Raw genomic sequence first — 27851 nt, forward strand, 5'->3', positions numbered from 1 at the left:
AAAGCGCTGCATTTCCCGCGAACAACCGCCGCTATCCGTGTAGAAGTTGTCATCTCATAAAGATACAGTTATTAAATACTACAGTTTATTGCAATCGGTATTTTGCTTCCGAGCTCGCACTTCGAAGGTCATCTTGCGGGCGCTCAATAGGAAGTACGTCACTGAAACCCTCAAACACCAGCGCGCTTGTCGTCTTCTCCCACACAAAAAGGGAGCGCGAAAAGCAACTCTGAGTCCCACACTCCCGGTTGCGCGCTTTTATGTCACGTTAAGGGAGGGGAGTTTGAAACACTCATCACTCAGACCAAGGACGCCTACCCACCCAATGGTTCTCATTTTTGATTTCACAGTGGCCTCCGTGGAGGCTGCCAAAAATTGCCATAGCCGACGGTATTTCACGTCGTCACGGCGAGGTATTGGGAAAAGTTTTCAACTAGCAATAGTCGCGCCTCAGTTTACACTTCACTGGCTACGACACCGCCGCTGCGCAAAGCTAACTATATGAATTCACACGAAGGAACCCACGTCAAGCATCGTTCACATTCGCAACGGTGCTACAAAGTAAACAATAGTTAAGGTCTTTAACATCCTTAGCATTATACACGTTTATTTTCCTAAGTATGTTTACACGGTTCCGTTACGCATGTTAGCGCATCAAATCAATAAAATATCTGAAAATAAATACGTGCTATCGGAAACTCTTCTTCTACCGGCACGCTACATTGCGCTGCATGGGAACGACCAGCCTCCCGTGCGCGTGGGGATATCGAGTATGAAAAACGAAGGTGAAACGCCGTCGGACGTTTTCGATCTCAGAGGATTGTGGGGAATTAGTGGACGACTGATGCAAATTCTAGGAACCGGGGAGTGGGGGGGGATATGTTTACTGAAAAAAAAAGAAGAAGAAGAAAGGGAGGACTAGCAACGGGATTACATTAGAAACAAATAAGCGGTACAAGCACGTAGTCCCACGGTAACTCTTGGTGACCGGTGCAATCCCTCCCCAAGTTTACGCATAGCACTGTTACATATATCAGTGACGTGTGGGTGAAAACTTAGATATAACTAAAAGCTAATTTCTGAATCTCTGACTGATGATTCACGTCTACTTTCTTTCGCTTTCTCGTGAAGGGGATAACAACAGTCAGAAACGGTTAGGGTCGGCTTGTTGTTTTTAGTACCACAGCTGGACACATGTGGATGTGGGTGAAGGAAAGATGGGTCTCCGAAGATGCGCAATGAACAAAATAAATTAAAAAAAATGGTGTTCCTTCACGAATTTTTTGCGGACGATCTACCGAATGGATTTTTGTTCTGAAAACGGCTACGATATCAGGTGACCGAAAGGAACTGATGTTCACATTGGGACAAAACGTAATTAATAATTAAAAAGACAATAACAACAATAATTAGAAAATAATTGACGATTTTTAGGTAATTAGTCATTCGACGGTTGAGCAACAGATGGCCAAGAACGTCCGCCGGCCCAAAGATGATAGAAGTGAAAACAGGATGTCTATAGCCCTTATAGTTTTATAGTTTTTTTTAATGAAAAATATGTATAAAAATAAAAACAACCTGTATATTTACTAGAAGACAAAAGAAAAAAATGGGAGCGGGGGGGGGGGGAAGTTGGTGTCGGCAGCCAAACGGAGTGGAAACGAGGGGCAATGCATGGCACTGAGAACTTTAGCAACCCGAAAAGAGTATTACCCATAACGACGTCGAAAAAGAAAACCGTGGAGTTGTTTTGGTTCCAAGCGGGCCACGACTGGCCACTCCAATACTTTTATTCTGGGAAAATACGGGGGGGGGGGGGGGAACAGAAAAAAATACAAAAATAGTCATGCGGAAAGAAGTGCGCGTAACTCCTTCCACGTGTGTATGTGGTTCAAATTCAGACGTGCATTCCGGGCTATCAAATATGAAATGACAAGATATATTTGTTACAAGAAACACTAGCCAAATGAATACAAAGGTATATCAGCAACCGACCACTTTCCCAACAGACGTCTCAGGTCAAACGGCACGTCAGAGCGACTCAACGCTATTCGTCGAACTTTGCCCCTGCGCCTCGTTCGCATTGGAAGTGCTCAGTGTGTGTTCTATATATGCCGTACGTTTAGCGATACGCGTGTGTTTAGCGGGAACACCTGCATGCCACTTGGTGAGACTCCGATCATGACGCACCCTGGGCGTACCCAGACAGGTATGAGGAACTGCTCTACATATATTGCGATGTTCAGTATTGGCATTGGGAGAATGTTCGAAGCATACAAAAATCCGGAGAGTGAATGAAATCTCAATAATGCAAAAATAGCGGGTGGACAGAAACGGTATACAGTCATGTCTCGAAAAATATGCAAACCGAAACCAACTAATTACTGCAACAAATGACCCGCTTCGGTGGCAGATTTTTCTCTAAAAGGTGTCCACTGAAGGTCCCAAAAGGGGTAGTACCCATTTTAATGCCGACAGTGCCCTGCTTTAGAAGTTTTGTTTTTTTACGAAACTAATTAGAACTTTTATTTAAATAATGAGCGCCTCCCACTCATTCACACGGTGCGCAGCTTGTAGGTAGTATTGGACAGATACTTGTAAAAAAGAAAGTTCTTCGATTGGTGCACCCGTTCGCGAATTATTTAGCCCGGGGAACGTGTCATTGAATTATAATAAAAAAAAACTACACGACCTAAAATCATGCGGCCAACGGCATTTGCTCTTGCTAAGTTTTTGCCAACTCCTGAACGTCAGCGCCAATTTCTCCCCTGTCAACGGAAGGCGAAACTACCGTCCCGTGTATGCCGGAGTGTGCTGCTGGGTGATTCCACGCGAAATGATCCAGCTGACCTGCTCGGCCCCCACAAAACGATCCCGAATTTTTACGAAAATTTTTTTTAGCAGTCGCTAATAAGTGCAAAACGACACACCACGAAACATTTCTTCCAAAATCTCAATGTGGCGGGTGCTAGACACGAGCAAAGTTCGCAGCGCTGGCGAAAACCGTGCCTGGCGTGAACGGCAGGTGCGGTTCATAGAAAGCACCTAGAACTGTGTGGTTTTCTTTTGCGGATAGAGGAAACTATGCTCTACACAGCATCCAAATCCCGGTTGTCGTGCTGTAATCGGTGCAGGTATACAAAGGCCGGAAGTTTCGCAATTTTCCTCCTACTTCGCGATTTTTTTGTGGACAATCAAACCATTAAATTTTAGTGAATATCTTTTTCCTGCCAAGGGCACCAAGGAATACTTCAACAGGAAAAATCGCCAGACACGTAACTTTCATAGTCATTGCAGGAAAAAAAGAGGAAGTATGCGATTTTTCCAAAATTCGCTACATTCGACCGTAAGCTCGATTGTTGTAACACGCAATGAAGAGGTCGGAAGATACGCCTGAAACCAACGCAGTTTTATAGAACGAGCCTTCCTCTAAAACATATTAAAAAACCCCGAGGGTGTGTTTTCGTATACAGGAGAAAATAATTTTTTTGTAGTAGAGGGTATTACGAGCACAAAAAGAAAAGAAAAAGACCAACAAAAGAAGCTGTCACCAAACTTCATCCGCACGGGCGACTTCCTGTCTTTCGTTCTGACAGTGAAAACCCCGGAGCGGCATAGCTTTTGTAGCGAGGACAGGTCCTGAGCGTCCTATCATCAACTCGTGCACTCCAGTTCAATAAATGTATCACAGTGCAGTGAATATGTCTCTAAACCCTATGGAACGTAATTTCAGTGGGGCTTTAAAACAACAGTGTTGGCACGAGACTGCCCTTTTAACCACTGAAGTCTGTAACACACATTTGGCTTCCACTTGAGCATCATTTATTCAGTTGTTAGAACATTGCTACAGAATAAAGCAAATGCTGATATTCAGATAATATAAGCCACAAGTTTATTTGGTCTCACTGAGCTCATTGAGGAGATATGTGAAGTAAAAATACTGTCTGACTAATGGGCTGACTCTTGTGACATAGAGGACTGGCTAGCCGCTTTCGACCGCGTGAGCAAACACAACCTGTGGGATGACACCATGAAAATCACCAATGTCGCGTTCTATCTTACCGACCTCGCGAAAACTTGGTTCCTGAACCACGAAGCTGATCTTGCCACCTGGCCTGTGTTCTGCCAACGCGCTCGGGAGCTCTTCGGCCGCCCGGCATACAAGAAAGCGGACGCCCAGCACAAACTCTCGCAGCGAATGCAGCACTCCCAAGAATCATACACGTCCTACATCGAAGACGTGTTATGCTTGTGTTCCAAGGTCGACCCGCATATGCCCGACTCAGACAAGATCAAGCACATCATGCGCGGTATTGCGGAAGACGCATTTCAACTGCTCGTCACGAAATCGCCAGCGACCGTGGAAGATGCCGTTCAACTATGCCGTCAGCTACAGGATGCCCGCAGCTCCCGCATCCAGCATATCCTTCCGGCACCGGCGAGCGCAACAGTGTCATATGCTGACCCTCTGTTCCAGGACAACTTACGGGCCATGATACGCGATATCATCCGCGAAGAACTTGCCGAGGTTCATCGCTATTCAGTCGATCCAACGCCAGACCGGCTGCAACTTCACACGCCGGTGCCCCCTGTTCTACCATCGCCTCTGCACGATATTGTACGTCAGGAGGTGGCGTCAGTCCTCAGCCTTCCGTCTACGCCGGCCCCCAAGCCCACTTACGCTGATATGGTGCGTCGTACGTCGCCCCAAACGACCTGTGATGGCCCTCCTCCCTGTGCTCCAGTGGCCCCTACGTGCGACCACGCGTGCGCCGCTGTTGCATACCGGCCGCCTCGTGCTCTGGATTCCCGCACCTGTTTTTACTGTGGAATACGTGGCCACATAGCGAGATTCTGTCGTCGTCGCAGACGGGACGCCGAGACGCTCCAGGAGCCATTTGCCCCTTTCTCTTTTCGTGGTCGTCAGTTTCCGGCCAACTTTCCACCAACCTCTCCCTACCGAACGGACGGCTATTACATCGATGATCCTAATCCCCGGACACGCTCGCCTCCTCCCCGACGTCGTTCGCCGTCTCCCGCCATGAGCCGCTCACCACAGCGACGGTCTATTTCCCACCAGTCCCCTGCCTCACAGGGAAACCGGTAGGCGCGGTCATAGACCGAGGAGGGCAGGCTGCGCGTTCACCCCCCACTGACACTCCTCCTCGAAACATCGTCGTCGTAACTATTGACGGAGTATCTGTGCACGCCCTTGTTGATACGGGAGCCGTTTGTTCCGTGATGTCCTTGCCATTTTCTCGTCGTTTGCGCAAAGTAATTACGCCATTTGCAGGTGGCATACTTAAGTCGGCCTGCAACGACCTCCTCCTACCTATTGGACAATGCACTGCACGTCTCACAGTTCATGAGGTTCATTATCCGGTTGAGTTCACGGTACTTCCTTCTTGCTGTAATGACATCATATTGGGTTGGGATTTCCTTCATGAGAATGCTGCTCTCATTGACTGCGCCGGAGAACACGTACTGCTTGCCGAGTTACCCTCCTACAGCGCTTCTACTTCGGAACAGTCGCCGCCCTTCAAGCTCCACGTTGTTCAAGACACTTCGCTTCCCGCACGCGCTACCTCATTTGTCCCCCTCGCAACGCCTCCTGGTACTCGCGGATACCCATCCGAAGTTCTCGTCATTCCTCAACCCGCACCCCTCGCTCGCAAAGGCCTTATTGCACCGTGTACTTTGTCCACTATCAAGGATGGAGAAACCTGTATTCCCATCACCAATACATTGGCAGCGCCTGTTTGGCTGCCGGCTGGGTTCGTTGCCGCATTGCTCGACTCGCCCAGTTCTCCTGCCGTTACGCCTCTGCTCGCCGCCAACGACGACCCACCGCCCCCCCTATCGGCCACCGACTCCAGCGCTTGCTATTAGCGGTTCCTCGGACGCTCCGTGCGCGCATCCTTCGCGCTTTACACGACGATGCCACCGCGGGCCACCTTGGCTTTTACAAAACATACCAGCGCGTCCGTCAGCGGTATTTCTGGCCCCGCATGTATTCCACTGTACTGAGCTACGTGAACTCCTGCTTGGCTTGCCAACAGCAGAAGCCTGCGCCCTCTCCTAGCCCTGGCCTCCTTCATCCTCTTGAGCCGCCGCAACTACCTTTTGATCGCATCGGTCTCGACTTGTTTGGTCCTCTTCCCACATCGTCTACTGGAAAGCGTTGGGTAATCGTTGCAATCGACCACAGCACACGGTATGTCGAGACTGCAGCCCTCGCTTCTGGTACATCTCAGGAAATAGCTGCCTTTTTCATATCTCACATTCTACTTCGCCACGGCGCCCCTCGCGTCCTCATCAGCGACCGTGGTCGCTCCTTCCCCGCCACTTTACTGCGCGACATCTTCCGTGCCTGCGCGGTCGTCCACAAGCCTACCACCGCTTACCATCCTCAGACGAACGGTCTCACAGAACGTTTCAACCGCACTCTCGCCGACATGATCGCCTTTTATGTATCGGCGCAACATGACAATTGGGATGCCATTCTCCCTTACATCACGTTCGCTTACAATACGGCGGTCCAGTCCACGACACGCTACAGCCCATTTTACCTCCTTTACGGCCGAAACCCCGTTTGTACCATCGACACCATGTTTCCGTATCCCCCTTGTAGCGCCAACAACCCGACACTTGAAGAGGCGACCTCATGCTCCGAGGAATGCCGTCAAATCGCCCGCTGCCGTACCTACGACTCCCAAGCTGCAGCGAAACAGCGCTACGATGAGACGCACCGTGTTGTGTCTCACAAAGTTGGCGATCTGGTCTGGCTTTGGGTACCTCGACGGAAGCCCGGATTCTCCCCCAAATTTTCATGCCGCTACACCGGCCCTTACAGAATCGTGCAGCGGGTTTCTGATGTCAATTACGCCGTTGAGCCTGTGCACTCCCCGCCCGACGCCCGACACCGCGGCTCCGACGTCATCCACGTCTCCCGGCTAAAACCGTGTGTCCTCCCGTCCCCAAACACCGGAGCGATCGCCAGGATGGCTCCCTCTTTGCCCCGGGGGAGATGTGAAGAAGACGAGCAACGGCCAGCCGCTTCGCTATCGTTGGGTTAGCACCCGCCGCTTTCGAATATTGAGCGTCGCTCAGTAAACGGTCTCTTGCCCTCCTATCCTGCCTCTACTGTCCTGCTTACAATACTCTAGCTTTGGGATTAATTCGGAAAGAAACGAGTCATCCCGAGTGACTACCACCGTCAGTGTCTCCTTCGGACTGTATACAAACAAAACACCCTTGGACAGGTTGAGAACATATAACTGGACTTGGATTTGAGTGTAGTAGCAATGTTGATACCTTAGTGATACCTGTTCATCACACAGCTCTAGATATTCTACCAAACATCGTGCACCATCTTCAAAATTAACGCTCCTGTGAAGTATGCTTCCACGTTCTCCACCTTGCCGAATCCACCAAATACACTCTTAAACCCGTACCTTTTATTGTAACTTTTAGAAACATGTAACTTCTATATAGACGTAGATTTCGAGATTTCTTATAGGTTACACCACTGTAACGTATATTTAGAGGTTAAAAGCGACCAAGGTCATGTCTTTACAACACGAATAGAAGTTACATCTCGGAAAAAACAAAAACAGCTTGTTGTAACTTATAAATGTACCCTCTACTCCGGCACTGTAACTTCTAAGCGAAATCTCCAACGATAATTTCTTTCTTAGTTTCTTATCGTTGATGTTCTTATCGTTTGTTTTCCTTCTATTTTTCAGCATAATGCCGCGTTTCAGCCTCCCATTCGAGACGACAGTTGAGAATCTACGCTGTTATTTTTTATCTGTTTCAGCGTCATCTATACGTCGACTACATGTTACCAATGCTGTATGAACACAGATTATAAGCTCGCAGTCTGGAATACTGATAGTATGTTTCTTTCTAAAGGGTGGAAAACCATTGTCAATGCCGCAACCACCAAGATTTCCGATTTCGCTGCGTAGCCGAGCCTGGTCTATGTCTATCCACACAGAGAGCGGTTGCCTTGAAACGCTAAACGCTCGTCGTCCGTCCGTTAACAAGTGTAATCTGTTTTAATCAGTGGTTTTCCTCGCGTTTATCATAGTATCGTCAGGAACAACGAAAAAGCTAGATGTCTCTAGCAAACAAGGATATTTTCGGTGTTCTCAGGGGAAAGTGTAGTGAGTGCGAAGATTGCAAAGAATATATAACCGAAAACGAACGTCACCACCGCAGCCCTAATTCACACACTTCATACACTGGGTAAGTGTACGTTTTGTGCTAGGTACGTGCGTTATTTTGATAGCAAGAGCTCTTAGCGCATGTTTGTTGTGATTATGGCAAGCGTTTTGCGGTCCTGCATATGAACGCCACTTACGCTTGCTACTTTTCTGCTCTTACTTGGTCGCCAAGTCAATACACCGGCGTGCATTTTGCGAGCTGCGGATATATGCATCAAGATATATAATTCGCAGCTTCCTACTCGTTGTATTCTTACGATATTCTAAGACTTAATCGCGGAGTGAACGCCTTCCTGCATTTATGCTGCTTTGTACCTTGTGCTTTGTACCGATTTGAATGGTTCCGTAATTGTTACTCTCATTGCCCAAACTTTTGTTCCCAGGATCCCACATGCAGGTTCACATATACCGTCACCAGCGCGATGCAGTACCTCACAAACTCGTCCCAGAGCGCCTCCAACACTGATAACGCAGTAATGTAGTGTCTCCTGCGTTACTGTACACTCATATTCCTCAAGGTTGTGTGCGTTTTATGTAATACTGTATTGCCATTTGCGCTCGCCTCTGCAACACGAATGTGGAATAAATTTTTTTCTGCTGCAATTCTCCATTTCGTTGGGTGTGTTCAGCTTAGCAAACATAGGTCAGTTGTTTTGACTCGCTAGCTTCCTCGCACTTTTATGCATTGCTTCTCACTTAGAAGATAGTTCTTTTTTCCACATACATGGTAAAGCGACCATGGTTTCTCCTCACATCAGAATCGCACTTGTGCACAATGTGTCACCTCTCGACAGACTTCTGTTTTTGTAATATACATATGTTCAAGATCTCCTTTTCTGCGGGTTCATTTTGGTACCTTGGTGTGTTCTGTAAATGTCTGTCCATCCCACGCACGGGGTGTTTGTTTTTATTCGCATCACACCAGCGCTCATTTGACAGGTGGGTTACGTTAATTTTCGCAAATTAACCCATCCGTAGTTACAAACATCTCCGACATTTCCTGACGCATGTGTCTGTAACTACGAACCGATTAATTAGCAAAAATTCACATAACCCACCTGCCAAATGAGCGCTAATCTGTTGCGAATAAAAATGAACATCCTGTATAAAAAGCCGCGCGTTGGCGTACCCTTTACGGGCAGGTGCTGGATTGAAGGCCGTAACCTCTAATTAGTGGGTTTCCTTGTAACTTTTATAAAAGGGGTCGCTCAGAGGGTACCTGGTAGCTTCTGAAATAGAGGGTAAAATATTGCGATTTTTTACCCTTTACTAAAGGGTACGGAGTTAAGAGTGTAGACGCAACATTGCCATAGCTAGGAAAGTACGGCGGCACAACGCAGAAGTAGCCGTTCACTTGCTTTCGCTGGAAACAGCTGCGCCTATGGCCTGGCTGGCGCGAGACGGTAATTACTCCGCCACCGCGAGTGGCGCTGTATGTAGTGGACTTGCACGCCACCTGGCCGAGGCGTTTCACCCTATTGGGGCGTAAGACGTTTGTAACGGTGAGGGGGTGCGTCTTTCCAATTAACTTGCGTATCTGCAGAGTCAAGGTATAACGAATAACGTTTCTGACGTACCTGTCTATCTAGTAGTGTGTTTTTAATGCAGGCTATTGTCTGTCATGCAATTACCTGCTGAGTGGCGCTGTAAAAGCGATCGAATTCCTGTGTTTCTTGATGAGTGTTACGCACAGATAAATACTTTGCACGGCCAGCCAAAAAACGGAAAGCCAAACGGAGTGTTGGCTTGCTATTCCGAAATGACGCTTTCTGGGAACGAAAATGTCAAAACCACTCCAGATGTTTTTCGACAACTGCCTGCTTCCTGAGTATATATGGTTGACCCACGACAGAGCCGAAGAATGCCAATACGGAATCCGAGCTACATAATTGAAGCACAGCAAGCCAGAGACGAAAAAAAAAAAAAAAACAGGAATGTGACGAAGGATCTTCCTTTGATGTATTCGGGCGGTCCAACGCCAAAGGCCAAGCGGCCTCTTGCACCCGTGATTTTTGCAAGTTGACCGCCGAGGACGCTTGCGTTAGCAAGCAATCGAAAATGAAAAAAACAAAAGAAAAGAAAGAAAGAAAAAGTATGACTACGTCATACCGATGTCATCTACAGCTTATATCGTCTCAACCATGCACCGTAACGGCGATCTTTGGTTGTAAAAGACAAGGCACCGCACGGAAAGAAGCAGTCCTGTGGGAGAACTTGGCATTTAGATAGATGCTCCAAGATGCTCCAGGTGCGCGCGCGCGCGCGCGCACACACACACACGCACACGCACGCACGCACGCACACACACAAAGAAGCAAAAACGAACAAAAAGTGCGTTGAACACGAGCAAAAAGGATGAAAGAAAGTAAAGGTGCTGTTTCATGTGGTATTGGCCACACTATTTTTGTCTCTTGCTTTTTTTTTTTTTTTTTTTTCAAGGCTGAAACTTACCGCCTTGGCTGAGCAGGCAGACCTCACTCCTCTTTTTTTTTAATTTATTGAACGTCATCCCCCCACACCCCTGTTTTCCTTGTGGCGCTGGACTTGAACCCCGCGACCTCGACAGAGATTTGTCACACAACAGTTACAACGCACAGGGCAAATATTGGCGAGAGAAGGATAACTCCACTCTTTTCACCACAGTTTCGTCGAGGTTTCTGACCCTTCACTCGTTTCACAGACATCGATAAATCGCAATTTCAAATAATGAAAGTTGGCCCACCACAACAGCTGAAAGCAATTCGAGGAATGCGCTCCAGTGTTGCTCAAACGACAGTGACGTAACACTTCTCGTCATAACGTATGATAATGTAAAAATTAAAAAAAAATCAGCCATAACTTAGCAGCATAATAATAGAAGCGTTATCGCATATAATTTACGGGCTGTAGCTGGAAAAGGTAAATGCGCCAAGAAGTAGCTCTCTGTGTACGGGTGGATCCGAGGATGACAGACAGAGTACGTTCCTACTGGCAGGAATGCGTCTATTGCAGACGAACTCAGGATGAATGAGACAGAAAAGAAAACCGCACAAAGAGAGCCGGATGACGTAAAGTGACACTGTGCGTGGGAACGACACGGGGAAGCAGTTTAGGTGCTCGCGTCATATGGTATGTACTCGTAGGTCAGAACCAAAGAAACATAAGAAACTGTCTTCCCGTCGGAGGGCCTATAAGGAAAGAAAAGGAATAAATACGCAAATTCGTTTTCTTCAACTGGTTCATCCGCCGAAGCAGCACAGTATATTGGCCCAACTTTGGCTTTATATCGGCTACAAAGGTCCAATGCTGGGCTAATATTAGGAGCAGTGTTACCAACATACTTGCAATATTGAGCCAAGATGTTGTGCTGCATGGGATACACCAACGGCGCAGAAAAACGTTAACAACTAAATAAACAATTAAAGATGCCCCCAATAAAGTGTAAGAAAATCTCTCCTCTTTAAGCTTTAATTGCGCGAGAGGAAATTATTTCCCCTTTAAAGCCCACAATCGCTTTCAGAACATGCAACGCATAAACACGACTGAGCCTAGGTACCTAAAAAACAAAAAGACAAACACGGGCACGGCTTTTGTCATGTCTCATTCCCGCGCCGAAGTTACTGTAGAAGTGTTTTTTTCCGCGTGGAAAATATTTTCGCGTTTTCGAACAAAGCTGGTTCAAGGAGTGATTCGCGAGAACTTAAATTCGCGACACAGGTTTCCGGAAGTGCTTTGCTCTTGCCAATCGTGCCGCGGTCACTACTCGGGCATACTCTCTTTCTTCTCCTCACAGACATGGGAGGAAAAGCCCTGTACAATGGCCTTTAGGGACCATGCAGAAGGGGGTATCATCTCATTTGGCCCGAGTGTGCATAAGGCCCAAGTGATCAGAACGCCCAAATGTTCATAAGACCCGAAAAGAAATTGGGCCTTTTGAGCATTTGGGTCAAATGAGCAGGGCAGGGTAAGGTGTCCAGAAGGCCGAAATGCCCAGAAGGCCAAAATAGTCACCAGCTCCGGTGGCGCAGCGGTAACGCGTGCGCTTGGAGACTGGGAGGTCCGCGGTTCGAATCCGCGGGCCGGCTGTGCCATCTGGGGTTTTTCCTGGGTTTCCCTCAGATATGTAATAGGCGTATGCCGGCACAGTTCCCCTGAAGTCGGCCCATGGACGCAGCTATCCTCCCCCCGAGCGGATTCCGCTCGGTCTTCCACTTCACCACCTTTCCCCCCCCGAGAAACATGCCGCCTAATCAGGCAGGCAGACCTCTCGGGTTCCTCCCAACGACACTCCTCCTCCTCCCCAAAATAGTCATATGGCCCGAAAACCAGGAGGGAAGATTAGGAGTGTCCTAGATATTTCCTTTGCTCCTATGCACAATATTAATTGAATGCGACAGAGGAGAAAACGGTAACTGAACTAAAAATATTAATAAATGTGCTGAAATGAGGAAACAATTTTTCAAGCAAATAAGATATAGATGTGGCAAAAACTAAATACAAATAAATATGAATCCTTACAGCGTTCAATATTTCGTTCGGTACATTTGGTAGGCTCTGTGCCTAATATTTTTATTGAATAACTTATGCGTTTGCCACATTAAAAGCTTTTCAACCTTCTCTGGAATACTGCTATGACGCACAATGAGTACCGCTTTTTCTGTGAAGGTAACCAAGCCGGGCACGGCAGTAGCGTAGCCAGAAAAAATATTTCTGGAGGGGTTCAGGAGGATATTTGCATAGGAGAGAAGGGTTTACTCCTCGTTTCCCTATCCCAAACGAGCTACCAAATGTACGATTTCGGGAGGGGTTTGAACGTAGCAAACCATGCCTACGCATGGGACCGTTTTTTCCGTTCTAACCCTTCGGGAAGCATTTTTTCCGAGATCGTTTGTTCCGTCACCAAATTTCGTAACTCGCACTGATAAAAGTACCGTACTTTTCTGTGTATAAGCGCCGTTATATATTAAAAAAAAGTTATCTGAAGAAGCCCTGCGCAGGATGATGACGCGCATATGATGACATTACATGACGCCCAGGACTTCTTCAGAGAATTTTTTTAAAGTGTATAACGGCGCTCATACACAGAACAATACGGTACTTTTATCAGTGCAAGTTTTGGGACCCTGAGGCGACAGAAGCCTTTCTTTCAGGTGAGGGAAGGTTGGGGCTGGCCTAGTTGAATGGGGAAATACGCTTCTGTTGTTTGCGGTTCCATGACCTCACAGGTCAATCTGATGCCTTCCTGGTTTTCGGGCCATATGAGGAGGAGGAGGAGGAGGAGGAGTGTCGTTGGGAGGAACCCGAGAGGTCTGCCTGCCTGATTAGGCGGCATGTTTCTCGGGGGGGCCATATGACCATTTGTGCCTTCTGGGCATTAGGGCCTTCTGGACACCTTATCCTGCCCTGCTCATTTGACCCAAATGCTCAAAAGGCCCAATTTATTTTCGGGTCTTATGAACATTTGGGTGTTCTGGTCACTTGGGCCTTATGCACACTCGGGCCATATGAGATATAACCGCAGAAGGGCATACTACTGGCCTTGTGCAGGTCAGCCAATTCATTTTAACAGTTCTCCATTCATTATCACTCAGGGCACTGAACAGTTCGGTTGAGATGTCGTACTATCATACAAGCTGGTTTTGAGACGGCGGGGAAAGGCATGTTTCGGCTTCGTGGTATAGATGTACAGTGCAATGCGTTTGTAGGAGTAACAAAAGCGTGATCAATTTTCATTTCTTTACGTCTTGCCTGATGGGATAAAATAATCTTCTGCGGCTTGCTTAAACTACCTACGCTGCATGGAGTAGAAAAGGTCAAGGCAGTCACTTGGCAGTCCTTCACTTCATAAGAAGTACGTCGCCCTCATGTGGCCACAGTTATTCGCGGGAACTTAAATTCGCGATTTTGGAGGAATGCGCGAAAAACGCCGAAAATAATTCGGCGCGAAAAAAACCCACTTCTACAGTACCTAATCTCGGCACATTTTCCATGATCCATGTTTATGCGCTAAAGATATTGAAAATATAGCAGTACCACACTTCAAAAACAGACACAACAACAACGTAAATGAATGGATGATGATGATGATGTGGGATGTTTCCCTGCGTTGAGTGCAGGACCTTACCCCATTCCAAAAAGGTTCACATGAAAGGATGACGAGGGAAGGAAATCCCTACAGTTAGGGTTGCCACCAGGCCGGTATTATACCGGCACGGCCGGTTATTTGCTCTCTCTGCCGGTTGCCGGTAGGAAGGTGATACCGGCAGCCTTTTGCCGGTATTTGTGGCTCAACACCTTTCATAGGGGCTTTTACGGGGTTTTCCTTTCAACATTCCACTGCAGCCTGAATAAATCTGGAGCACAGACCCAACTCCGTAGTCACCAGTCGTTTTCTTAGTTATCCATTATTATTATCATTGTTGTCTTGAGTCAGTACGCTCGTTCTTTCTCTCTCTCTATATATATACTGTCCACCCCTTACTTACTTTCCCTTTCCTCCTTTCCCTCTATTCCACCTCCTCTCCCTCAGCCGGTATTTTTCACTACGAAAGGTGGCAACCCTACCTATAGTTCGTGAAGGAGGCCGGTGGCCCTCAGAAAGGAAAGAAAAGCGCCAAGTGCACGGCACTGATGTCCAGGGTTACTCCATGGGCCGAGAACTTTGCAGATGTTGAATGGCCTCTGATCCAGCATTTCAAGTTGACATTTAAAGGCCCGTCGCTCGCGTACGTACTGGCTGCAGTCTTCTAGAATGTGTCGGATTGTTGCCGGGAAACCACAAGTTGTACACAGCGCCGTGTTGCTGTGGCCCAGCCTATACCGGAGTGCAGGGGTGAATGCGACGCTAAGTCGTAAACGACGCACGAGTGACGTAAAGAGGAGGAGGAGGAGGAGTGTCGTTTGGAGGAACCGAGAGGTCTGCCTGCCTGATTAGGCGGCATGTTTCTCGGGAAGGGAAAGGTAGTGGAGAGGAGGAGAGGAAAGGGTGAAGTGGAAGACCGAGCGGAATCCGCTCGGGGGGAGGATAGCTGCGTCCATGGGCCGACTTCAGGGGAACTGTGCCGGCATACGCCTATTACACATCTGAGGGACACCTAGGAAAAACCATAGACGGCACAGCCGGCCCGCGGATTCGAACCGCGGACCTCCCAGTCTCCAAGCGCACGCGTTACCGCCGCGCCACCGGAGCTGGTCGACGTAAAGAGGCGAGGGAAACCGCCTGGCATTTCAAATAAAAGCGTTGGGTCAACAGCATACAGAAGCGACCACCGGGTGATGTCATGACAGCAAAAACAGAACATAACCTCATACAGCCTCAAGGCCAAGCAGCGCTATGAATAACAGAGAGTTTTAGCAGACAGTTGATAATGTGGCTTGCGTCGAACCGTATCAACCGGAACCAATCGCAGTGGATAAGATTCTGAGTCACGCACCACTGCGATTGGTTCCGATAGGCACGATAACTTTATCAACGGTATACTAAAACTCGCTAATGTTGTCCCGTCTTCTGTTTTGCTGAGGACGATGGGCGTACGCCGTTCTTGTAACACTTTTTTGCGGCGATGATGATGATAATCCGTGGCTTTCCGTCGCTAGACAACTGTTAGCATGAGCGACGCTACAGTGCACGGTCGGTTGTAGTGCAGGAAACTGTGGAACCAGACGTGTGAGCCTTTCCCCACCCCCTTTCATCCCCTCCCCGAGTAACGTGCCGCCAACCTAGGCAGGCAGACAGTTCGAATCCCCCCCGTCGCCACAGTGGTCGGTCTCGGCGGGTATAGTGCTGCAAAACTATCGACAATCGACTATTGATAGACTATCGATAGTCGGCTGTCGGAAAACTATCGGGGAACATATAAAAATAGAAAAGAAAATTCCTCGCACCTATAAGTTTAACAGTGCAACTCGGAGTTAAGCTTCTCGTGCCGCTCAAACCAACCGCAAGTTTCTTCCGCGGCTTGCAGTGCATCACTTATACATTCTAGCTAAACGGAAAGCCCTTGTGTCACACGTGATTCTGTTTTCGTTGTCACTGTGCCAGTTCGAAAACAGAGACAGGAGCGAAAGCATCGATAGTGAGAACCAAATCTGTAGCAGTCGATTATAAGGAAAAACAAAAGAGCAGTACTAACGATAGTCAATTATTGCAAAAATATCGATAGTTTTTCAGCACTATCTATAGTACTACTGTCAGTACTATCGATAGTACTATTAAGATAAGTATTTAAAGAGACTGAAACATTTAAATACTTTATTTTACTAAAGAACGGGTGACGGGTAACGAACGGGATGTTATATATAGGAAAGGAGTTGCCTCAGGACAGAAGCCGCTTCTGTCCTGAGGCAACTCCCTTCCTACATCTCTACCGGTTCGCTGGATTTCTACCCATCTACGGGATGTTATATATGAACGTTATAGTTTGGACGGAGTCCGTCCTTCATGAGGTGCGATATATTGAACACTTGGTAGATATATTTATGCTAATATGCATAAGAGAAAGGGGACCAAGAAGGTGGTGAGGAGGAAATACAAATTCTTATTAGAGAGGACTGAGGCGTTAGGATGCATGCTAAACACATAGGTCGGCGCAATCATGATCGCAATGCCTTATCAAAGCCTGATGATCGCGATCATGGTCGCGCCGTCCTATGGCTAAACACGAGTGCTGCCATTGTTTATCTTTTCTCAAACCCCAGGAGTGTAATATTTCTTCCAGCGGTCTTCCTTAACGTGTTCGTTCACCTGAGATCTCTCAACTGTTTTTGTCTCCGGTAGCGGTAACGCTCCTGCTGTACATTGCCTTCTTTTGTATTTTTTTTCGCGGCCTCAGTGCTCTCTAATAAGAATTTGTATTTCCTTCTCGCCACCTTCTTTGTCCCCTTTCTCTTATGCACGTTAGTATAAATATCCCTACCAAGTGTTCAATGTACCGCACATGACCTGAACAACAACAACAACAACATAGAGGAATGGATGATGATGATGTGGGATGACATGACCTGAAGAAGCACGGACTCCGTCCGAAAGTTCGTTCGTTAGTAAAATAAATTATTCAAATGTTTCCATCTCGTTCAATACTTATCTTATTCACCAGCGAGTGCTAGACTTTTCCCATTTTTGGCTGTTAGTATCGATAGTACTATCGATTGTCGGCTATCCACGGTTTTGAAAAACGTCAGTTAGGTTTGTAGCGCCACTCCCCAAGCAGCACAATGTACTGAAAGTCGAGTGCAATAGGGGTGGACGGTATGTGTCTTATCGATGTTCCTTAGCTTCACGAGTCTGTTCAAGGCCTTCCACCTACCCATCCACCCCTATTGCACCCGACTTTCAGTACATTTTGCTGCTTGGGTCATTGCATGCCGGTAGCCTTCGACGACGACGAATCGGCCCGTCTGTTTCTCGTGCACACGGCTCGCATGCATATCGGCAGTTCAGTTCTGTGCCGCGCTGATCAAACCGACCTAACCTGGCTCCTAGGGGCTTCCGTAACTACAAACTGGTGACCCGGACAGTTTACGTCCTGGACCGCAATTCACGGAAGCAATTCCTCGTTGATACGGGAGCAGAGGTTAGCGTTTTTCCGGCCACCAAGACTGATCGACTTCGTCCAGCGTTATACCACCTTCGCGCTGTTAATAACTCCGGCATTCCTGTCTACTCCGAAAGATCCCTGACCCTCAATCTTGGTCTTCGACGATCGTTTCCGTGGGTTTTCCTGGTCGCTCACGTCGCTCATCCCATCCTCGGCGCCGACTTTCTCTCCAACTATAACCTCACCGTCGACCTCGCTCGATGGCCGTCTCGTCGACACCTACACTTCGCTCTCCGTACAGGCCGTCCGCGCCGGGCACTCCACGCGGCTATACGGAACAGCGCTGCAAGCGCTGGAGTCAAGATTTGCTCGCGTTTTGGACGACTTCCCAGAACTCACGCAAGCCTGCAACTGGAAGAAACCTATTACACACGACGTTTTTCACCACATTGAGACTTCCGGACCGCCTATCCACTGCCGCCCTCGTCGCCTCGCACCTGAAAAGCTGGCAATCGCTCGCCAAGAATTTCAGCATATGTTGGAAATTGGTATCATACGCCCCGCGACGAGCGCCTGGTCCTCTGCTCTCCACATGACACCCAAGAAAACTGGCGACTGGCGCCCCTGCGGAGATTACAGGGCTCTCAACTTTGTTACTAAACCTGACAGATATCCCTTACCTCACATTCAGGATTTTACTACCAGCTTAGCTGGCGCAACACTCTTCTCTAAGCTGGATCTCAAGAAAGCCTACCATCAGATACCAGTCGCACCAGATGATGTTCCCAAGACCTTTATCACCACGCCCTTTGGCCTTTTTGAATTCGTGAGGATGCCTTTCGGCCTCCGCAACGCGGCACAAACGTTTCAGAGGTTTATAGATACTGTGCTGCGAGGCCTACCCTTCGTCATGGCATACATCGACGATCTGCTCATTGCGAGTTCTTCCCCTGATGAGCATGATCACCATCTTCGTCAAGTATTCTCGCGTCTTCGGCAGTGCGGCATCATCATCAATCTCGAGAAATGTCATTTCGGCGTACCGTCCCTCGAGTTTCTCGGACACCAGGTCTCAAGCGCTGGCCAAAGTAGAAGCCATCACAAACTTCCCAATTCCCTCCACAATCCACCAGCTCCGAAGATTCCTTGGTTTAATTAACTTCTATCGCCGTTTCATACCGAACTGCGCCCGCATCCTTCGCCCTCTGGATGAACTCCTTCGGGGTCAACCCGCGAAGAACTCTCCTCTATCGTGGTCCGCTGCCTCCACGTCCGCATTCCATGACATCAAGCATGCCCTGGCTTCGGCGACTCTCCTGGCCCATCCCCGTGCTGACGCACCCACTTCCTTCATGGTTGATGCTTCGGATGGTGCTGTTGGAGCCGCCTTGCACCAGATCCAGGATGTAGTCGTCGTCCCACTCGCGTTCTTCTCGCAGAAGCTCTCGCCTACAGAATCAGCGTGCAGTACCTTCGGCAAGGAACTGCTGGCCGCATTCAAAGCCGTGCGGCATTTCCGATACTTCCTCGAAGGGCGTCGCTTCATGCTCCTGACTGATCACAAGCCCCTTTTGACTGCCTTTACGTCGGCCAGTGCGAAGTACTCTCCCCGCGAGATTCGCCATCTCTCCTACTTGGCCGAATTTACTACGGATGTCAGGCACGTCGCCGGCTGCTCCAACCAACCCGCCGATGCCCTGAGTCGCATTTGCGCCACCTCCCATGAGCTTCCTCTCGACGCCAACACTCTGGCTAGACATCAGCAAACGGTTCTACGCAAACGGTTCCGTAACTACAGGTTCTCAATTAATGTTATATGCTGATTCGAATTATTTCCTTATGTCTGCGCTATTCACTTCATAAGAAACTGATTAATTAAATTTGTGTCATATTGGAATATTAAACTTAGATGTAATTTCTCAAATCTCAGACTTTTTATAATAAAACTTGTAATTTTGATTGTAATCGTATCCCAGTAAACCATAAATGTCTTGCATGTAAACCATAAATGCATGACTGCAAGACATCCTTACCAGGATATCTGGACTACCAGTGGACGTCCACAATCCTCCCGATGTCTGAGTGGACATCCCATGGATGTTAAAACAAGCATCCATATCATGTCACTGGGATGTCTTTCAGAGACATGATCTGGTGCCTTGATGGGACGTTTTTTATGTTATGCTAGGTGTATATACTTTGAGCAATATCATGATGCAAATATGTGGTTCAGCTTCAACGTTTATTGGTTTACTGACTGTGTACAGTAAGACAGCTTTACATAAAAATACTCTCGACTAGAATGAATTAAAAGTAAGATACGAAACTACAATAGTACCACAGCAGCTAGGAGCTTATACATAGCTGGGTTTATAAGCATTTTTAGCAGAATTGAGACAAAAATATACAGGTTGTGTAGAGAACCAGGTTAAGCCACATTGTACTACATAGCATGTAACCAGAGTAGCAGAGGCACTGCCGTGGTAACACACGTTTATGGGTGTGTTCCCTATTGACCAGTGATATCAGGTTTGATGTGATTGGGGACACTGTCTTGATGCTTGTGTTAACACGTGGAGCTGCTCTGATACTAATGTTAACAGAGCTGTTCAGGCTGATGTTAAGACTAGAGCCGCTCTGATGCTGATGCTAACATGAGGGCTGCCTTGATGCCGATGTGGCACAATAGTTGCATTGATGCTGGTTATGGCAGTCTTGAAAATGCTGCTGTGTGGCCAGCAACGGCAAGCTATTCACCGCCCTCCCCGTCGCTGTCTACATGCTTTCTGAAATGTTCTGCAAAGTACGCCGCTCATGTCTGGGGGAGATGAGAACCCGCAGAAACCCACGGCGAAACAGTAGATAGAAGCAATAAATCGCTTTATTCACCACTCACGAGTACGTACCTCTGAAATTCATTCATTCCCCATTCATCATCAACACACCTGAGCGCTCGTCTCACGCGGGCACAAAATTCGCAATGATCGGACGACGAACAACAATGAAAAAAAAAAAAGCACATAGATTCTCACTACCGTACCAACTTGCCCTTCTCAAAGTATTTGCAAATCTTGTAATGACGTGCATGGGTCTCCGCCACATTGAACGCAATGGTTGCGTCTTTCTTCCTGGTGCACGTTGCGCCATATACGCCTAATCTGCAAGAAATATCTTTTCAGAAAACACGATGACAGCATAGCCATGTGCAGTTGGTGTCAAGACATATACACACAGTCAGCACAAAGTCGCTCACGGTTTCATCTTGCGTTCCATCTCCCTGTCGTAGTTCAGATTGCCTGCAAATGGAGGGAAATCTACAATGACACAATGACAATCATATGCACAGCTGAATATATTTTTCACATTTATATTGATTACACACCTGACACGGCAAAAATCCTGATGGCGAAGAGCGATTTTGGCTTCAGATACAGGGCCGAGTCCTCATTTGACATTTCAAACGAGCATGACTGGTCTGCTGGGGGTTGGCAGAAACATTTCCCCTTACGGGCCCTTTCTCAGACGGGTTGCTGGAACGACAGCATAAACTGGGAACGACAGTACAAACCCTCAAATAGCTGCAGACTTAGCGGAACAATAACACGCTCGAGATCATGCGTACCACCCGCGGCGATGAGAAACGTCCGTTAAAGGCAAAGCGAACCCAACAAAACTGCGCATGCGCGAAAGACAGCGCTGGCTGGGGGCATTGTGAACAGGCAACGACACGGGAGTTAGTGTTAGCATGCAGCCAATGCAGCCATCGCGGCCCAAGAAGCAAAAATAGCAAACTGTACACAATAATTTTTGTCCATTTAAAGTGAAAAATCTTGTATCGGGCACGTGCCTGGTATCATGCATATCTAATTCCACTGAAGTGGCACTCACCCCCACCTTAGAACCACATTACGTCCAGAGCAGCATGTCAAAATACAATCCACAGGATGCCATGCAATTGACAGCCTTTGTGACACTACCTATGGATGTCCTAATGATGTTTAAATTGGACGAGGACGTCTGGACCAGATGAGGACGTCCATGGGCTTTTTATGGTTTATTGGGATTGATCAAGAACATCTTCTTTGATTAAATGTGCTATCCCTTCTGATTCATTGAAAACTTGTGTGTATGATTACAGTTAATAAAAAATATTGTGTTTGATCTGTGATACCTATTCAATGCTATTGCACCATGCCTGTAATAAGTATATTCTTTGTTACGTGTATTGTATTGTGTTTCTTGTGCTTCAGGTTTTTTGGCTGGGTTTTTCTCCTCCACACAGAGTCACAGCATAATTCCTTGCACCATTTGCTTTAATAAATATATTTTCGCTTGTACTTTTGTGTATGGCTATCCTTTGCATATAAACAGCCTACTGCACACCTGTTGTAGCTGGAAAAAATTAGCGATTCAAGTCGGCTCAGGCTGAAAATGACGAAAGAAGTCGGCCCAAGTTGAAAAATGTGAGAGGGTAAACGCGCACGCAGCCCTCCGGCCACGCGCCGCCCTCCGGTAAGAGCCTCTACCCGAGCGCCGCCCGCCGGTCACGGGAAAAAATACGTGAAAAAGGTCGGCCAAGGCGCAAAAATGTCGAAAGAAGTCGGCCCAGGCTGAAAAATGTGAGAGGGTAAGCGCACACGCAGCCCTCCCCCCGCTGATAAGCGCGCGGACAACCCTCCGCACACGCGCCGCCCGGGGAAAAATACGCGCAGGGCTCAGGGGCAGGGCCCAGGGGTCCAGGTTGCTGAGTGGACCTGTCGTAGTCTCAGCACCCCCTTGTACTACTGTCTTCGCCATCTGTGTTGAAGAGATATCCTAAAGGAAGACCTCCTGTAAACGTCTTCCGTTCACGTTTGCAAGACGTACCGAGTTTCCATTTATAATACGTCATCGCCATCTCTGTTGAAGAGGTATCCTTAAGGAAGACATCCTGTAAATATCTTCAGTTCACGTTTTCAAGACGTACCAACTTTCCATTTATAATACGTCTTCGCCATCTGTGTTCAAGACGTATCATAGACGAGGACGATTTGTGTGCACTGAGTAACCCTAGTAGCACAAATCGTTTTGTAAACGTCGAGGAAAGGTCTAGCCACAACCACATTTTCATCTTGGAGACGTCTTCAACCTGATCTACATAACGTCTTCTACCCCCGGATAAGTTGACGCTTTCCCGAGTCTTGAAGACGTGTTTGTGGCCGTCTTGAAGACGTTCGAAAAATGTTTAGAACACTAATTGGAATGTGAGAAAATTCAGCCCTGTGGATATCCACCGGGTACAGTTTTCCGGAGATCTGCCCCTTTTTTCATTTTTCAACCTCAGTCACCGTCACCACACGTTCCATTTTCTGTTTCTCCAAGTAGAACAGCAAGCAGCACTGCCACGTGGCATTTTGGCCAAAATCGAAGACGCGGTTCACCGCGGTGGACCGCGTTAGCAGGCTCCCTCCACGGCGTTACACGTAGGGGAACCAGAGCGTAGAGGTGGTCTATTCCCTTGCAAAGGGAAAACAGATACTATACATTGCTCGTCTTAAAAACTCCCGTAAACACGATAGCCGTGCTCGCCTCTGAGTCAAAATGGAGGGTGAAGTGTCTAAGTTTATTTCAATTACGCACACAAACAACACTGAAGTGGGAAATTTCTGGGAGTATTAACTCACCGTCAACTCAACGCCTGTGTTTCCTACTGCTTTTGGTTTGAGACAGTCAGTAGGTCCACCGAAAGTAAACTTATTCAGTGCACACAAATCGTCCTCGTCTAAGATACGTCTTGAACACAGTTGGCGAAGACGTATTATAAACGGAAACTCGGTACTTCTTGCAAACGTGAACGGAAGACGTTTACGGGAGGTCTTCTTTTAGGATATCTCTTCAACAGAGACGCCGAAGACTTATTATAAACGTTAAATCGGCGCGTCTTATAAACATACTATAAATTACGGCTTCTAGACGTCGCGTTGACGTCCTGGTCGTCTTCTACCCTAATTTGACCAAATAAAGACGTTTCCGCGACGTTTTGTGCTACTAGGGAAGTTTACTTTCGGTGGACCTACTGACTGTCTCAAATCAAAAGCAGTAGGAAACACAGGCGTTGAGTTGACGGTGAGCTAATACTCCCAGAAATTTCCCAATTCAGTGTTATTTGTGTGCGTAATTGAAATACACTTAGACACCTCACCCCCATTTTGACTCAGAGGCGAGAACGACTATCGAGTTTGCGGGAGTTCCTATGACAAGCAATGTACATATATAGTATCTGTTTTCCCTTTGCATGGGAATAGACCATGGTCTATGGTCGCCTCTACGCAACGCACCATCCAGCAATGGGGTAGAGTATCGCCTCCCTAGTAGCACAAAACGTTTTATAAACGTCCAGGAAAGGTCTAGCCACAACCATATTTTCATCTAGGAGACGTCTTCAATCTGATCTACATAACGTCTTCTATCCCCGGATAAGTTGACGCTTTCCCGAGTCTTGAAGACGTGTTTGTGGCCGTCTTGAAGACGTTCAAAAAATGTTTAGAACACTAATTTGAATGTGAGGAAATTCAGCCCCGTGGATATCCACCGGGTACAGTTTTCCGGAGATCTGCCTCTTTTTTCATTTTTCAACCTCAGTCACCGTCACCACACGTTCCATTTTCTGTTTCTCCAAGCAGAACTGCAAGCAGCACTGCCACGGGGCATTTTGGCCAAAATCGAAGACGCTGGTGGACCGCGTTAGCAGAGGTCCTCCCACCGTAAGAACAGCAGGCTCCCTCCACCGCGTTACACGTAGGGGAACCAGAGCGTAGAGGTGGTCTATCCCCTTGCAAAGGGAAAACAGATACTATACATTGCTCCCCTTAGAAACTCCCGTAAACTCGATAGCCGTGCTCGCCTCTGAGTCAAAATGGAGGGTGAGGTATCTAAGTTTATTTCAATTACGCACACAAACAACACTGAAGTTGGAAATTTCTGGGAGTATTAACTCACCGTCAACTCAACGCCTGTGTTTCCTACTGCTTTTGGTTTGAGACAGTCAGTAGGTCCACCGAAAGTAAACTTATTCAGTGCACACAAATCGTCCTCGTCTAAGATACGTCTTGAACACAGTTGGCGAAGACGTATTATAAATGGAAAGTTGGTACGTCTTGCAAACGTGAACGGAAGATGTTTACGGGAGGTCTTCCTTTAGGATATCTCTTCAACAGAGATGCCGAAGACGTATTATAAACGTTAAATCGGCGCGTCTTATAAACATACTATAAATTACGGCTTATAGACGTCGCGTTGACGTCCTGATCGTCTTCTATCCTAATTTGACCAAATAAAGACGTTTCCGCGACGTTTTGTGCTACTAGGGCAGTTGCTCACAGAAACAACACTGAAGTGGAAAATTTCTGGGAGTATTAACTCACCGTCAACTCAACGCCTGTGTTTCCTACTGATTTTGGTTTGAGACAGTCAACAGGTCCACCAAAAGTAAACTTATTCAGTGTACACAAATCGTCCTCCTCTAAGATACGTCTTGAACACGGTTGGCGAAGACGTATTATAGATGGAAAGTTGGCACGTCTAGCAAACGTGAACGGGAGATATTTACAGGATGTCTTCCTTAAGGATACTTCTTCAACAGAGATGTCGAAGACGTATTATAAACGGAAACTCGGTACTTCTTGCAAACGTGAACGGAAGATGTTTACGGGAGGTCTTCCTTTAGGATATCTCTTCAACAGAGATGCCGAAGACGTATTATAAACGTTAAATCGGCGCGTCTTATAAACGTGCTATAAATTACGGCTTCTAGACGTCGCGTTGACGTCCTGATCATCTTCTATCCCAATTTGACCAAATAAAGACGTTTCTGCGACGTGTTGTGCTACTAGGGCTGTGGCGATGAAACTCCCCACTCTCCAAGGTCGAAAATAAAGTTGTTGTTTCTACGCTCTGGTTCACCTGCGTGTAACGCCGTGGAGGGAGCCTGCTGTTCTTATGGTGGGAGCACCTCTGCTAACGCGGTCCACCCTGGTGAACTGCGTCTTCGATTTTGGCCGAAAGGTCACGTGGCAGTGTTGCTTGCAGTTCTGCTTAGAGAAACAGAAAATGGAACGTGTGGTGACGGTGACTGAGGTTGAAAAATGCAAAAAAGAGGCAGATATCCGCAAAACTGTACCCGGTGGATATCCACAGGGCTGAATTTTCTCACATTCCAATATGTGTTTTAAACGTTTTTTGAACGTCTTCAAGACTCGGGAAAGTGCCAACTTATCCTGGGATAGAAGATGTTATATAGATCAGATTGAAGACGTCTCTTAGATGAAAATGTGGTTGTGGCTAGACCTTTCCTCGACGTTTACAAAACGTGTGCTACGGCAGCGCACCACATTGCGTTGCGCAACAAATTTGCGCCAGCCTACAGGCGCCTCCGCACGTCCTCGATATCGGACGCAGATTCAGGACTGCGTGAGCCAGGGTGGCGAAGCTAGCACCTGCCTGAGTGCATCTCTACACTGCCGGTGTTCACGCGCGCTGTCCGTCACAATGCCGAAAACGGTGTGCTGCATCCAGCTTTAGTGCCGCCCAGTGACTAGGCCCGAAATCGGGTGCGGAAAAACATCCGCAAGCCAACAGGCTCCCTCTAACGTTTCACACGGACTAAACTAAGGCTACGTAGATGCCAACTCTAGAGCAATATGATCTCTAGATTAATATGTGTGCTGGACGTCACCATGCAACGAACGAAGACTCGCGGAAAGCTGCGAACGTGACAACGGCACACTGTACTTGGCCACCTAAAAGTGAAGCACAGACAAGCCAACAGACCAGAGCAAATGGATAGAGCATATACTGAAACACAAAATGTTAGTAGTACATTCGTTAAATGTATTGGGGCGTAAAGCATTTGTAACGGTGAGAGGGTGCGACTTTGCAAATAACCCACCTATCTATAGTGTCAATGTATAACTAATGACGTTTCTAACGTTCATTCCTGTCAAATGCCATGTTTTTAATTCAATATATTGTCTATAATGTGATTACCTCCTGTGTGGAGCTATAAAAGTGATCGAATTCCACAGTTGTGTGACGAGTGTTGCGCGCAGACAAATCTTTTGCAAGGGCAGCAGCAGCGGACGATACCCATGTCTAGTTTTTTTCTTGCTCTCATTACAAGAAAAAAGGTACTGTCAGAACAAGATGTCACAAACGACACCAATGTATCCGTATATCATGTGTTTATGTCCAGGCAACGTCCTGGCGATGTTCCTGTGATATTCAGTCCTTGGATATCTCTGGGATCTGCAGGCTACTTCTATACCTTCCAAACATCCAAAGCGCGATATATTGCAGATGTACTTGAGACATCAGGTATTTACTAAGTAAAACCGAAACGCGAATGTTGTTCCGGGACGTCCCATGAATATCGCATGGATATCCGGATTCAAGACGTTAGCGACGATGTGGGGATGTCCTGGGGATATTAATGGTTTACTGGGGCAGGGTCTTTTCTGTCAGCCACAGAGCAACAAAACTTAGGACACGTATGCTCGCGTGTCGCTGGGATTTGCATCCCACAGAGGAGATTTGTGTCTTCCCCAGAGCCGCTATCTCCAAAAGGTTCCCATATTACCATATCTTTGCGTTTTACAAGCGCAATAAACTGGCGGCATATGCAAAGCTGAACAACGTAGAGCCTGTTGCATGCTGCCAACTGCATCGCAGGCTACTGTCTCCAAAAGCAGGCAACTGTCAATGGAGGACCAGGAAAACAACCCTTTTCCACTGATAAATTTTCAACTTTTGTGACTGCGTATATGATGCACGCTATGGGACGTCATCTTCGGTTCCTTGAGCATACTGGGGTACTGAGCAGGACCATGCGTTGCAGACGTTTTGCTTTTGTACAACTCGTATGAAAATAATAAGAGGAAGGTGTAAGTAAAAGTGCTTTCACGCGGCTATAAGTTTCGGTCGGCTTTGTAATGCAAAGTATGCACTCGCGTTGCTATACTGGTGGAGGCAGTTTCCTTACCTGTCGCGACATTGGCAGTAGGTTGTGCATGCACTAGACCGGTGCCACACGTCCAAGTTATCATTTTTGGCATCGTGCGACAAGCAGCGGCGC

At 47.4% G+C, this 27851-nt stretch overlaps 1 long non-coding RNA gene and 1 other non-coding gene across 2 annotated transcripts; both read right to left on the reverse strand.

The window, feature by feature from the left end:
- Positions 1–353: 353 nt before the first annotated feature.
- Positions 354–495, reverse strand: LOC135390231 (U4 spliceosomal RNA). The gene has a single exon (XR_010421793.1). It is a non-coding gene; the product is annotated as a U4 spliceosomal RNA (small nuclear RNA).
- A 10758-nt stretch (positions 496–11253) lies between these two features.
- On the reverse strand, positions 11254–27847 carry LOC135386891 (uncharacterized). The gene is made up of 3 exons (XR_010420693.1): positions 27759–27847; positions 25689–25812; positions 11254–11395 (listed from the first exon to the last, which is right to left on the reverse strand). It is a non-coding gene; the product is annotated as an uncharacterized LOC135386891 (long non-coding RNA).
- Between the last annotated feature and the right edge of the window lie 4 nt (positions 27848–27851).

The sequence above is a fragment of the Ornithodoros turicata genome, chromosome 3 (assembly GCF_037126465.1).
Source record: "Ornithodoros turicata isolate Travis chromosome 3, ASM3712646v1, whole genome shotgun sequence".
Lineage (NCBI taxonomy): Eukaryota > Metazoa > Arthropoda > Arachnida > Ixodida > Argasidae > Ornithodoros > Ornithodoros turicata.